Here is a 12876-nt window from a genome sequence, read left to right as displayed (position 1 = left end):
TATTTGGGATTTTTCGTTCAAGCTCTCTCACAGTCACTAGCTGGACAGATTCCTTTCTAAAGTGGAGCCCTGTAGATGAACTGCCCACCGTGTCTCTGGCTGTATAGGCGACTATACAGTGACTCAAGAGAAGAATGAATTACACGTGTGAAACCATGACTCTTTATACATTCAAAGTGGAATATAATGAGATGTTTCTCCCAATCGAATGATATTAAAATCCAATTAAAGGCCCTCGTAAAAAAAAAATCCAGAGAGGTCAACTCATTCGGTTCAGTGTCATTTCTTGCTGGTGGGGCTCGGGTGTTTGGAGTCTAAATATCCCCTGAGATCAGACATACATAGCTGAGGTTTCCGTTAGCTAAAGCAATGACCACGCTCCATGCTGTGGCATTTACAGTTGTGTCACCAAGCCCAGACAAAGATTCTCATGACGTAATACTGAAAGGGTGTGGCTGTGTGGCAGCACTTAGTGTTGCCAAAGACTCAATATGGTTTAAGGGCAGAGAGCTGTGAACTTAGTCCACAATGGATCATTCTATCGTAACTATGTCATTATCACTAACAGCGAGTTGTCATGTTGAGAAGGCATCATAAAATCAATCACATAATGACGTTCAAGTAACATACCCCCCTATTAAAAACAGACAAACAAACAAATGAACAAAGAACAAAACTAGCATTACCACTGAAGCATAAATACACATCCTGAAGTTAACAAATATTTTATCAATTGAATAGTCTGGAAGCTCCCATAATTGCGGCCCTAACTGACCACATAGTCAATGTGGAGATTTTTGACAAAACACTGTGTTCTTTGTTTGTGGATTTGACACAATTGCCAATCATCTAAATCAGTCAAGATTACATCAGATCAAAATCATGACAATCCATAGATGGCCTCCAGCAGGCTTTAAGAGGTCCATCAGTTGAACTTTACCTCAATTGGCAAGTGTATGTGTTCTTAGAATTCCATAACCTTCATCTCATTCACAGCAGTGTCACATTGCTTCAGACATCATTCCCTCCTGAATTGGGACACACATGCACACACATACAGTAGACACATACAGACACTGAATCCCCCCACACACACACGCACACACACAGTCACAGTCAAATTGCTACGCAGTGGTCTCCTCTGACAGGCTGTAGGTGCGCTTGTTAGGTGCCAGATTGTTACTGTTAACACGGGCACTGACCATGATGTTTCACCTGCGCGTGTCTGGGAAACATGCCAGCTCTCTTCCCTTTTCCCCTCACGTTCCAAGGCCAACAGTCCATAAAGCTGTCAACATGCATGTAGGCCAAATCACCTTTGCCACGATTTAACTCAACAAATGTCCTTTTCCCTCCGGTATGGATACGCAAGCACGCACACATGTACATATGCACACACAGGCGCGTGCACACATACACAAGCACACACACACACACAAAAGCTTTACTTTTGCCTTTGAAAGATAACAGATTGAAAGGGCAAGTGATACATGGTAATTGAATGTAGATGATGTTGTTATAACTAACTGTAATGATATCTTCATAACAAAGCAAATTTGAGCATAATGTCCATTCATTCCAGTCACAGTTTTATCACATTACTTCAATAGTTTACCTTATAGGTATGTATCCATTTGGGTTGGCTGTCTTAATAAAACGTCATCCTGCTTCTCACTGCTGATATAACTTCTCATTATACACTCCCAGCATCTATTCCCAATTTGCACAGTTTGATTTAAGTTACCTTGTGAATCCCTTCCCGTAGAGAGGTGGTTCAATTCATGAGTGACATCAGTGCAACGGGATCTGGCCCGGGCGGTGCGGCCATGGAAACCTGAGAGGAATATATCAAGGCCTCAGACATTTCTCTGGGAGGTGGGGACGCCAGGGAACAGCCCAAAACCAAATGAATTGCTCAACGAAATCTGTTATTAAAAGAGAGGGAGCGGGAGAAAGAGAGAGAAAGGGAAAGAGAGGGATAGTTATTAAATGGACTGCTCTTTGACTAAGGTTCTGAGGAATATAGTTTGGCAGAACAACAGGCTATTATAGTACTTATAAGGGAAATTGACAAACCTGCCATACAGTAACAGTAAGTTGAGAACGTGATGAGGACACCAGCACCCAGCTCTCTTCCTCCTATTAGAGATGCAGAAGTTGCAATCGTTGACTATGGTTAAGGTTTACTTTCTACGTTGTACTTCCTACATATACTGTATAATTCTGTAATTATAGTTTAACTCGCAGTAATTATCATTTGATTTAAAAAATGTTGTTTGATGCTGTTTGAATTAGTATACCTTTTTATAGATAAGTTAAACTGTTGGCAGACACATAAGCATAAATGAGAGTTTGGCTTTTGTAATGACGTCTCGTCAGAGAGCTTGGTGATGGGTATACATGTCCAGATTCAGCACTGCCATTTCACCACAGAATAGCAAATCAATTAAGGAGGTTTAATATGCTAACGTTGAATCACTAGTTAGTGATAATATGAAAACCATGCACGAGTTCCTCTCACGTGACCATTGTCTTCTCTTTCTCTCTCCACAGAAGTGATTGACACAGTCCCTACTTATTTGGCTCTTAATGCATACAAAAACCTGTTTGTCAGTAAACATGTTTTGTGGACCAGATCCACTATCACAGGGCAGGGTGGGTTGGTTGGACTGGCACTAATACCCTTAGCAAAGCTATCAGCTGAGTAATTTGGGTAATTGCTACGATCGGAAACTGTTTATTTCATTTGCATCCTGTATACTCCAGAGCCCTCTATAACAAAAGAAAACGCCTCATCCTTTTTCCTCAACAATTAGGGTTTCTTCTTCTTGTGCCAGCATCAGCAAATAAAACTTGTTTGCATCAGCAAGTAAAGAGGTTTGTGGTATTTTATAACTATTGTTATTCACGGGCAGCGTTTTGGACGCAATAATGGGGTTTTGTTTTTAAGAAATATATTACTTTTCATATCTCTGAAATTCTGTGGAATGGAAAGTGCAAAATTGTCTTGATTCAATGGTGAATAATTGTACTGTTTAGCCATGCCCAGGGTTTAAATAAGTCATGAATATCTCCTAAGGGTCAGGATTTTCTTCACATACAATTGTGCACAGATAAACAATCATGCACACACTTTATAGCCGACAGCCTTTAGTAGCTTTCTTTATTTTTACTGCAGCACTTTATGAGCAGATCAAAAGGGAGATGAATATATTCCACAACTATCAAGTACAATGACATTTCAATGTGTTCATAAAAATAGAATGGTAAATCTATCAGCAATTCAAACTCACAGTTGATAGCAGGGCAATGATCACTAAGTTGCCCCTACTCAGGAACACTAAGGATACACAAACTAGTTCCGTAAGAACCTCCTGACATTGTACTTGCTTGGGGTATTTCTCATCACAAAGACAGTGACAAAAATGACTTGTCAAAGTTCCAGATTGTGATAAGGCACAAGGCCTTCCATTCACACTGTGACTCAGTGAGGTCATCTGTTTGGTAGTAAGCTGAGCTGCCATTTTGTGTATAAGGGAAAATTTTTGTCATGATCCACGTTGTTATGAACTCCCGAAGAACATCCATCATACAGAGTGTGTAGGTCATTTGACCCGGGCTAAGGGAGTACGGCAAGGCAAGAAATAAGTTGCGCATACTACAAAGACACAATTATCTCCTTGGATATGTGAAATATACATAAATTATGCAAAATGTCACAATAGAAATTTGAGCAACATTTTTATTTCACATTTGTATAGGGCACATTACTGAGACCTTTCCATTTACACAAACACATTGTTACATTAGCGAGTCGAGCAATGCTTTGAGAACTCATCACTAACACAATTTAGCTTAACTTTGTATTTGACGTTAGTGTAAACTTTTTAAGAAACCACAGGAAACAAATCAAATTGTCCAATTAAGATGAAAAGCTGCTGATTTTAATTTGTGGAACAAAAAACAATATTGGCACCACAACCCAAGGATGGCACCAGTGTCCCTAATCAAATCAAAATAAAATAAAATGTTATTTGTCACATGCGCTGAATACAACAGGTGTAGGTAGACCTTACTGTGAAATGCTTACTTACAAGCCCTTAACCAACAATGCAGTTCAGGAAATAGAGTTAAGAAAATATTTACTAAATAAACGAAAGTATATAGGTCCTGGATGGCAGGAAGCTTGCCCCAAATGATGTACTGGGCCGTACACACTACCCTCTGTAGCGCCTTATAGTCGGATGCCGAGCAGTTGCCATGCCAGGCGGTTATGCAACCCTCCAGGTGCTCTCGATGGTGCAGCTGTGGAACTTTTTGAGGATCTGGGGACCCATGACAAATCTTTTCAGTCTCCTCAGGGGGAAAAGGTTTTGTTGTTCCTTCTTCATGACTTTCTTGGTGTGTTTGGTATCCCTACTAATGGTACCTAGTACTCATGATCTTTATTGTTCAACTATACTGTAGGTTAACACCATGGGGAAATGGCCTATAATGAGGAAGTGGATAACACCCACAACAGACGGCTGTATTAGATGATACTTGATTGTATGTGCTGTATGTTCTGGCACCAGTGAAGAAATTAAAGTACATTTGATTGCAGGACCTGTGGTAATTCTGGCTCGTCTTTTTGAAGCACCCTTTAAATCTATTTTTGGAACCATATAATTCAGTGACAACTACTGCTATGTTCTTCCCTTAAAATGTGCACTTCTTGCAAAAACCCTACTTATATCACAGTGTGTCTTATGTGTGACTGTTTGTACTGTCTTATAATCTCTTATTAGGCTGGCAAAACTTGTCTCATAAATAATGAATGCCCACAGGCGATCAACCTGATGCAGAATGTTAAAACACACAAAACTGTAAGACTTTGGACACCTTGTGGCATTTGAAATGGGGCAAAACCCAACCTAGTAGGTTTGTCATGTGGCAAACCTCACCTGAGAAAGCTTAAATTGCTATCAAGCGGTAGGTTTGTGTAAGAGGTCTTCAACAACATCCTGCCAAGGCAACTTCCACAAGCCAGACGGCATATTGTCATGACACGACCATGCAATACCATTACAATGTTTTGATTCATTACATTATTGATTATTGGATAACTTCTCAAAAGAGGTCTAGGTAGAAAATAATCCAACAATCCCCATTCAGTCAAACAAACACAACTATCCTCTTTCCGCTGCTGGATAGTGAACTGTTGGACAGATGATTCAGGCAAACTTCTAACTGCAAGTATCTTCAAAGGATCTGTGCTCTGGCTCCCAAAACATAGCATCAGAGACTACAGAGCCACTGGATTTTGGAACTGGGCAAGAGGGTCACTGTAACACGGTCGTACCACCTGCTTCTCTGATGATGATGCATTTAAAAAGGCTCACAGGAACCCAATGTCTCCGGCTTCATTTCTGGTGTGTGTTTGTTCCCCATATTCATTTGTTTGGCCACCTGCTTCATGTGGCATTTCAGAGAGCAGTCAGCAAGCAGGCCTCCTTGGAAGGCCATGAAAGAGAACCTCTGAACTCCTGTGGCCGGTACATTGTTCAGAGCTGCACAGTGACAATCGGTGGCTGACTCTGTATGTCTGTATTTTTGGCAGGACCTTAGATGCTGTCACGTTCTGACCATAGTTCTTTTGTGTTTTCTTTGTTTTAGTGTTGGTCAGGATGTGAGCTGAGTGGGCATTCTATGTTATATGTCTAGTTTGTCTATTTCTATGTTTGGCTTGATATGGTTCTCAATCAGAGGCAGGTGTTAGTCATTGTCTCTGATTGGGAACCATATTTAGGTAGCCTGTTTTGTGTTGGGTTTTGTGGGTGGTTGTCTTCTGTCGTTGTGTCATTGCACCAGATAGGACTGTTTCGGTTTTCACATTTGTTGTTTTGTATTTTCTAGTGTTCTCGTTCATCGTCTATATCAAACATGTTGAACACTAACCACGCTACATTTTGGTCCTCCTCTCCTTCAACGGAAGAAAACCGTTACAGAACCACCCACCAACTAAGGACCAAGCGGCGTGGTAACAGGCAGCAGCAGGAGAGGCAGCGATGTCAGGACTCCTGGAAATTGGAGGACTTTTGAATGGCAAGGGTTGCTACACATGGGAGGAGATCCTGGCTGGAAGGGATCACCTCCCACTGGAACAGGTGGAGGCAGCTAGGAGAGCGGAGGCAGCTGGAGAGAGGAGCCAGCGATATGAGGGAACATGGCTGGCAAGGAAGCCAGAGAGGCAGCCCCAAAAATGTATTGGGGGGGGAAACACAGGGAGTGTGGCGAAGCCAGGTAGGAGACCTGCGCCAACTTCCTGTGCTTACCGGAGAGCGAGAGAGACCGGGCAGGCACCGTGTTATGCACAGCCCAGTGCGGGCTTTTCCACCTTGCAGCACTGGCAGGGCGACCGGGAGCATTCAACCAGGTAAGGTTGGGCAGGCTCGGTGCTCAAGAGCTCCAGTGGGCCTGCACGGTCCGGTCTATCCAGTACCACCTCCACGCACCAGCCCTCCGGTGGCAGCCCCCCGCACCAGGCTGTCTCTCCGTCTCATCCCTACGGGTGCTCCCGCCTGTCCTGAGCTGCTAGAGTCTCCCGTCTGTCCAGAGCTGCTAGAGTCTCCCGTCTGTCCAGAGCTGCTAGAGTCTCCCATCTGTCCAGAGCTGCTAGAGTCTCCCGCCTGTCTAGAGCTGCTAGAGTCTCCCGCCTGTCCAGAGCTGCTAGAGTCTCCTGCCTGTCTAGAACTGCTAGAGTCTCCCGCCTGTCCAGAGCTGCTAGAGACTCCCACCTGTCTAGAGCTGCTAGAGTCTCCCGCCTGCAAGGAGCCGCCAGAGCCGCCAGTCTGCAAGGAGCCGCCAGAGCCGCCAGTCTGCAAGGAGCCACCAGAGCCACCAGTCTGCATGGAGCCGCCAGAGCCGCCAGTCTGCAAGAAGCCGCCAGAGCCGCCAGTCTGCAAGGAGCCGCCAGAGCCACCAGTCTGCAAGGAGCCGCCAGAGCCGCCAGTCTGCAAGGAGCCGCCAGAGCTGCCAGTCAGCCAGGATCCGCCAGAGCCGCCAGTTAGCCAGGATCCGCCAGTCAGCCAGGAACCGCCAAAGCCGCCAGTCAGCCAGGATCCGCCAGAGCCGCGAGTCAGCCAGTCACCCAGGATCCCTCAGAGCCACCATTCAGCCAGGATCCGCCAGAGCCGCCAGTCAGCCAGGATCTGCCAGAGCCATCAGTCAGCCAGAAGCTGCTAGAGCTGTCAGCCAGCCTGAGCTATCTCTCAGTCCTGAGCTACCTCTCAGTCCTGAGCTACCCCTCGGTCCTGAGCTACCCCTCGGTCCTGAGCTACCCCTCGGTCCTGAGCTACCCCTCGGTCCTGAGCTACCCCTCGGTCCTGAGCTACCCCTCGGTCCTGAGCTACCCCTCGGTCCTGAGCTACCCCTCAGTCCGGAGCTGCCCCTCAGTCCAGAGCTGCCCCTCAGTCCGGAGCTGCCCGTCAGTCCGGAGCTGCCCCTCAGTCCGGAGGAGTTTGTTTAGTCCAGTGGGGCCCTTTAGTAGGGTTGCCAATCCAAGGTTGGCGGCGAGGGTCGCCGTTCCTAGCAGGAGACTAAAGCAGACAAAGACTATGTTGGAGCTGCTCCTCAGTCCGGAGGAGTTTGTTTAGTCCAGTGGGGCCCTTTAGTAGGGTTGCCAATCCAAGGTTGGCGGCGAGGGTCGCCGTTCCTAGGAGGAGACTAAAGCAGACAAAGACTATGTTGGAGTGGGGTCCACGTCCTGCGCCAGAGACGCCACCGCAAACAGATGCCCACCCAGACCCTCCCCTATTGGTTCAGGTTTTGCAGCCGGAGTCCACACCTTGGGGGGAGGGGGGGGGGGGGGGTACTGTCACATTCTGACCATAGTTCTTTTGTGTTTTCTTTGTTTTAGTGTTGGTCAGGACGTGAGCTGAGTGGGCATTCTATGTTGTATGTCTAGTTTGTCTATTTCTATGTTTGGCCTGATATGGTTCTAAATCAGAGGCAGGTGCTAGTCATTGTCTCTGATTGGGAACCATATTTAGGTAGCCTGTTTTGTGTTGGGTTTTGTGGGTGGTTGTCTTCTGTCTTTGTGTCATTGCACCAGATAGGACTGTTTCGGTTTTCACATTTGTTGTTTTGTATTTTGCAGTGTTCTCGTTCATCGTCTATATTAAACATGTTGAACACTAACCACGCTACATTTTGGTCCTCCTCTCCTTCAACGGAAGAAAACCGTTACAGATGCCTTCACAACGTTAATTAAAATACAATTGAATCTCTGATAACTCAACAGAATATCAGATCACTGATCACTTATTTTACACAATGCCGCCTGAACGTCTGTGTCCTGAAACGTTTTTGGGATTTACAGTGATATTAACCTTGTGGCTTCTAAAATAGCTTTTTCAATAACCTTTTACTGCAGTGGACTAAATCATGGTCACACAGAGTGTTTCTTGGTAGTCTTAAGCAAATCTATTTTGAAAGAAAAGCAAATACAGTTGAAGTCGGAAGTTTACATACAATTAAGTTGGAGTCATTAAAACTAGTTTTTGAACCACTCCACAAATTTCTTGATAACAAACTATAGTTTTGGCAAGTCGGTTAGGACATCTACTTTGTGCATGACACAAGTAATTTTTACAACAATTGTTTACAGACAGATTATTTCATTTATAATTCACTGTATCACAATTCCAGTGGGTCAGAAGTTTGCATACACTAAGTTGACTGTGACTTTGAATAGCTTGGAATATTCCAGAAAATGATGTCATGGCTTTAGAAGCTTCTGATAGGCTAATTGACATAATTTGAGTCAATTGGAGGTGTACCTATGGATGTATTTCAAGATCTACCTTCAAACTCAGTGCCTCTTTGCTTGACATCATGGGATAATCAAAAGAAATCAGCCAAGACCTCAGAAAGACCTCCACAAGTCTGGTTCATCCTTGGGAGCAATTTCCAAGGTTTCTGAAGGTAACACATTCATCTGTGCAAACAATAGTATGCAAATATAAACACCATGGGACCACACAGTCGTCATACCACTCAGGAAGGAGACACGTTCTGTCTCCTAGAGATGAACGTACTTTGGTGCGAAAAGTACAAATCAATCCCAGAACAACAGCAAAGGACCTTGTGAAGATGCTGGAGGAAACAGGTACAACATTATCTATAAAATTATCTATATGCACAGTTAAACGAGTCCTATATCGAAAGTTAAGGTATTGGAATGGCCATCGCAAAGCCCTGACCTCAATCCCATTGACAATTTGTGGGCAGAACTGAAAAGGTGAGTGGGAAGCTTGAGAAAGGCTACCTGAAACGTTTGACCCAAGTTAAACAATTTAAAGGCAATGCTACCAAATACTAATTGAGTGTATGTAAACTTCTGACCCACTGGGAAGGTGATGAAAGAAATAAAACCTGAAATAAATCATTCTCTCTACTATTATTCTGACATTTCACATTCTTAAAATGAAGTGGTGAATTTTTACTCTGATTAAATGTCAGGAATTGTGAAAAACTGAGTTTAAATATATTTGGCTAAGGTGTATGTCAACTTCTGACTTCAAATGTACCTCACAGACATGGTTATGGGGGGGAAAGAAGACACCTGTACCATGTCAGATATAGAGTTGAAATGTATTCACTCTTGAGTTTGCATCCCAATATTTCACGTTCTATACAACACAGAAGGCTGAAATATAACAAAACTCTTTGACGTAGAAACATTGGATTTTCATATACAGTATATATATTTTTGTTATTAATTGTGAAATTGTGAAAGACATTAGTATCATTCCACCTATGAGGCCACTAGGTTATTTGACTGCAGGAAAGGCCCACGGCAGCAAACTTGCTGTGTTAGAGACACTGATGGGATGGAGCCATCATTTTCTCCCATAACTTTTCTTTTTAGCTTAGATTTTTTTTTAATAATAAAAAGACGACATGATGTTTTATGAGTGGTGCTTGAACACCTTCTACTTTTGGGACTTTTTGGACTTTCCAAGATATAGAAATGACTATATATACATTGTAAATATACAGAGTTGTCCCATGTTGGGTTGAAAAACAATACCTGGAAGCTAAATGTTTTGTCACCACCAGGGGACTTGCATAACATGGTTGATTTATCCCCAACACATACAGTAACAATTACCTTTCGTCTATAGAATGGTATGTCTATTTAATTATGGACTCTTGGCAAAGTCCTCAGTATTTTCCCTCTTTGGTAGATATGGCATAAAGAGGGCTTTAATGGCACAGCATGGTGGCATAAACAACTGACTGTTGATTTGTTTATTCTTTCTGTTCAGTCATTTATCATTCCAGTTGACAAGATAGTTTAGAGATTGCTTGGAAATCTGAGAAGTCCAGCCTGAAAAATATACACATGGGTATTTCTCAATGAAAATGACAAGCAAATTATACTGAAGATAGATTAGTCCCAGTCATGTCCGAAGGAGGATTATTATTACTCTTATTACTCAGTGTTATAGGGTGTGTAATATAACTCTTGCACTGATATTACACATTGACAGCGCTAAGATGTTTAGAAATATCTTGATTCTTCCAATAGCCGTTTACATTTTTTTTTTTCCCGTATGAGTATTACTGGACATACCGAAACCTTTAGTAGTGTGCTTGATATATTCTCTGTGTTTTGATTACAACACTTTCCCCTGGGTTTTGTGTTAGTTTTAAGGTTCTTTGTGTGCTTTCACCCACTCACTGCCTACTGTAGGCCTCAAGCTGGGAGGAGTGTCCTACCAAATACTTTTCTCCTGTTTGAAGATTAAAGGCACAGCCTGAGATGAAGTTCAATACAAACACCTATGAAGCGTAGAATTTATGATGACTTGGTCCTTGTAAGCAGCTTTAATCTTGCAAAAGAAAACAACACTAATAGTTTCCTTTTTACGTACCCTGGCTCTTAGACTGATGTGGACTTTCCAGACACAAAGAGGACTTGGCACTTTGTCAGCTCGCCTCCCTCCATGTCAAGTTTTCACATCCATAATTGTTACTTTAAATATGCCCTCCGTGAGTGAAGGAAAATCACTTTGCTATTATTGTCCTGGTTGGTTCCTGGTTAGGGCCTTTGATTTAGCGTAAGTGTGTTTCCACTTTTAATTCTCAAAATAAAAGTATCTTCCCCCAACTGAAAATATGATCATGATTCTGCCTAATCATCTTATTTGGTCAGTGACAGTTGTCTCCACTAAGTTCATACTCTTCTTACCAGACACATTGCATCACAGCAGTAACACAATACTTGGACTATAAGGTCTCCCCTTCCCTCTGGCTTCTGTGATCTACTATGTTTGCCAGTTTACTGAAGTGTGTTTCACTGTTGCCTGTTACAAGATTAAATGTTTTGAATAAGCCTTCCTCCTCAGGATTTCCTCCACAGCAATGGTTTCTCTAATGTGTATTAGTCATAAACAGTGGCTGGCACCAGATACAGACAGAGTCTCTGCCCACGCATACGATAGCACAGAAGACATCTCATATCACTGCCGCCTGCCTCAGCCCAGCCTGACTGGTGCCTTTTACAAATCAAACAAGCTATTCTATGACTGCACTTGCTGTGCATGACTTCATTAGTAACTCCAAGGCTTTGGGTGATGGTGTCTCCGTGAAGAAGATTTAAAAAAAAAAATATCAGTGGAACCTTTGCTGGTTTGCTCAAGTCCACATTCTAGCATAAAATTCAGCATAACACAGCACTGTCCAATCATAACACATGTGGTCATAGCTCAAGGACGTTACCTTGCAGACGTATTGTGTACTGTTGCAGTCAGAGCAGTGGGGGGATGAGTCAACATTAACTGCTATAGTAAGAAGGACGGGTGGGAGGTAAAGCTTCATAGCACAATGTATCAGAGGTGCTGGGGCAATTTTCCACACAGAGATGTTTATCAAGCAAGAAATATAAAGCGAGAAGTCTAAGTCCCTTCGGTTTTGATTTGTCGTGTCAGTGACCTAGCACCCCGCTACCCCCTTCCAACTCTGTCTGCATTCTTTGTCTGCGGCTGCCAACGCAAACCTAAATCTCTCCCCCTGACACACTACCTACGTCTCCCTCTGTTTTCATGCCTTCTGTCTGCCTGCAAGATCCAAACTCGTCTCGTTCTTTTCACTTCATCTCCCTTTTTTTCCAAAGACACCAGGAATAATGCCTCCACAGAAATCTGAAGAAACAAAAACACATGAGCGGCAACAGGACGACTGCGAGTCACTCCCACACACGGCTTTAAAAAGGCCCATCTGACAGCATTTAGCAGAAGGGAGTGTACCTTTTCTAAAGAACACTTAGCAATAGTTCTAAGAATGTAAGAATGCATTCTCCCTCTGTAGTGGTTTCCTGGTTTTCTGAGTAAGGACACACTCAGTGTTCTCTTGTTCTTGCATTAAATTGTTCTTCTGGCTACAAAGATCAATTCTATAGGTTGACTAGCACAGATTGTAGGTTACTGTATGTGTTTAATGTAGGCCTACATTAAAGACAAGGGAGGACTGAGGTTTACATCGCTTATAGGAGGTCATTTTATGCACCCTAAATGAGTAACGGGAACCTTTAAGGATACCTTAACATATTTTGATATCCTTCAGGGCCTGTTAAGGTCATATTCTTGTTGTATTGTCTAATATTTCTCAATCTCTCATTGCTTGTATCAAATACTTCAAACGCTAAGCTATAAAAGGTATACATGTCTCCCCTCTCGGTAAGGTACCATAACGATACAATTTTGCACAGTACGCTTGATATAATTTGGTCCCCTAACAGTTACAGTGAGATGACCAAAGACAGATAGAACTCCAAGCTGTTGCTGGGGAGTGTCCAAGAACAACAGGCGACGCAGTACACGACCCTGCCAG

The 12876-nt window shown here is 43.2% G+C and overlaps 1 long non-coding RNA gene across 1 annotated transcript in view; it reads right to left on the bottom strand.

Annotated features, from left to right (window-relative positions):
• Positions 1 to 12876, bottom strand: part of LOC109867395 (uncharacterized) — a 63566-nt gene that overhangs the window by 39431 nt on the left and 11259 nt on the right. Inside the window, exons 2-3 of the long non-coding RNA XR_002251797.2 lie at positions 2077 to 2139; positions 1745 to 1925 (exon numbers count right to left, since the gene is read on the bottom strand). This is a non-coding gene — a long non-coding RNA (uncharacterized LOC109867395). The remainder of the gene's footprint in view (positions 1 to 1744; positions 1926 to 2076; positions 2140 to 12876) is intronic.

Source organism: Oncorhynchus kisutch, linkage group LG2 (assembly GCF_002021735.2).
Source record: "Oncorhynchus kisutch isolate 150728-3 linkage group LG2, Okis_V2, whole genome shotgun sequence".
NCBI classification, from domain to species: Eukaryota; Metazoa; Chordata; class Actinopteri; order Salmoniformes; family Salmonidae; genus Oncorhynchus; species Oncorhynchus kisutch.
Note: the sequence above shows the minus strand (reverse complement) of the source record. Positions and strands in the feature narration are given on the sequence as shown.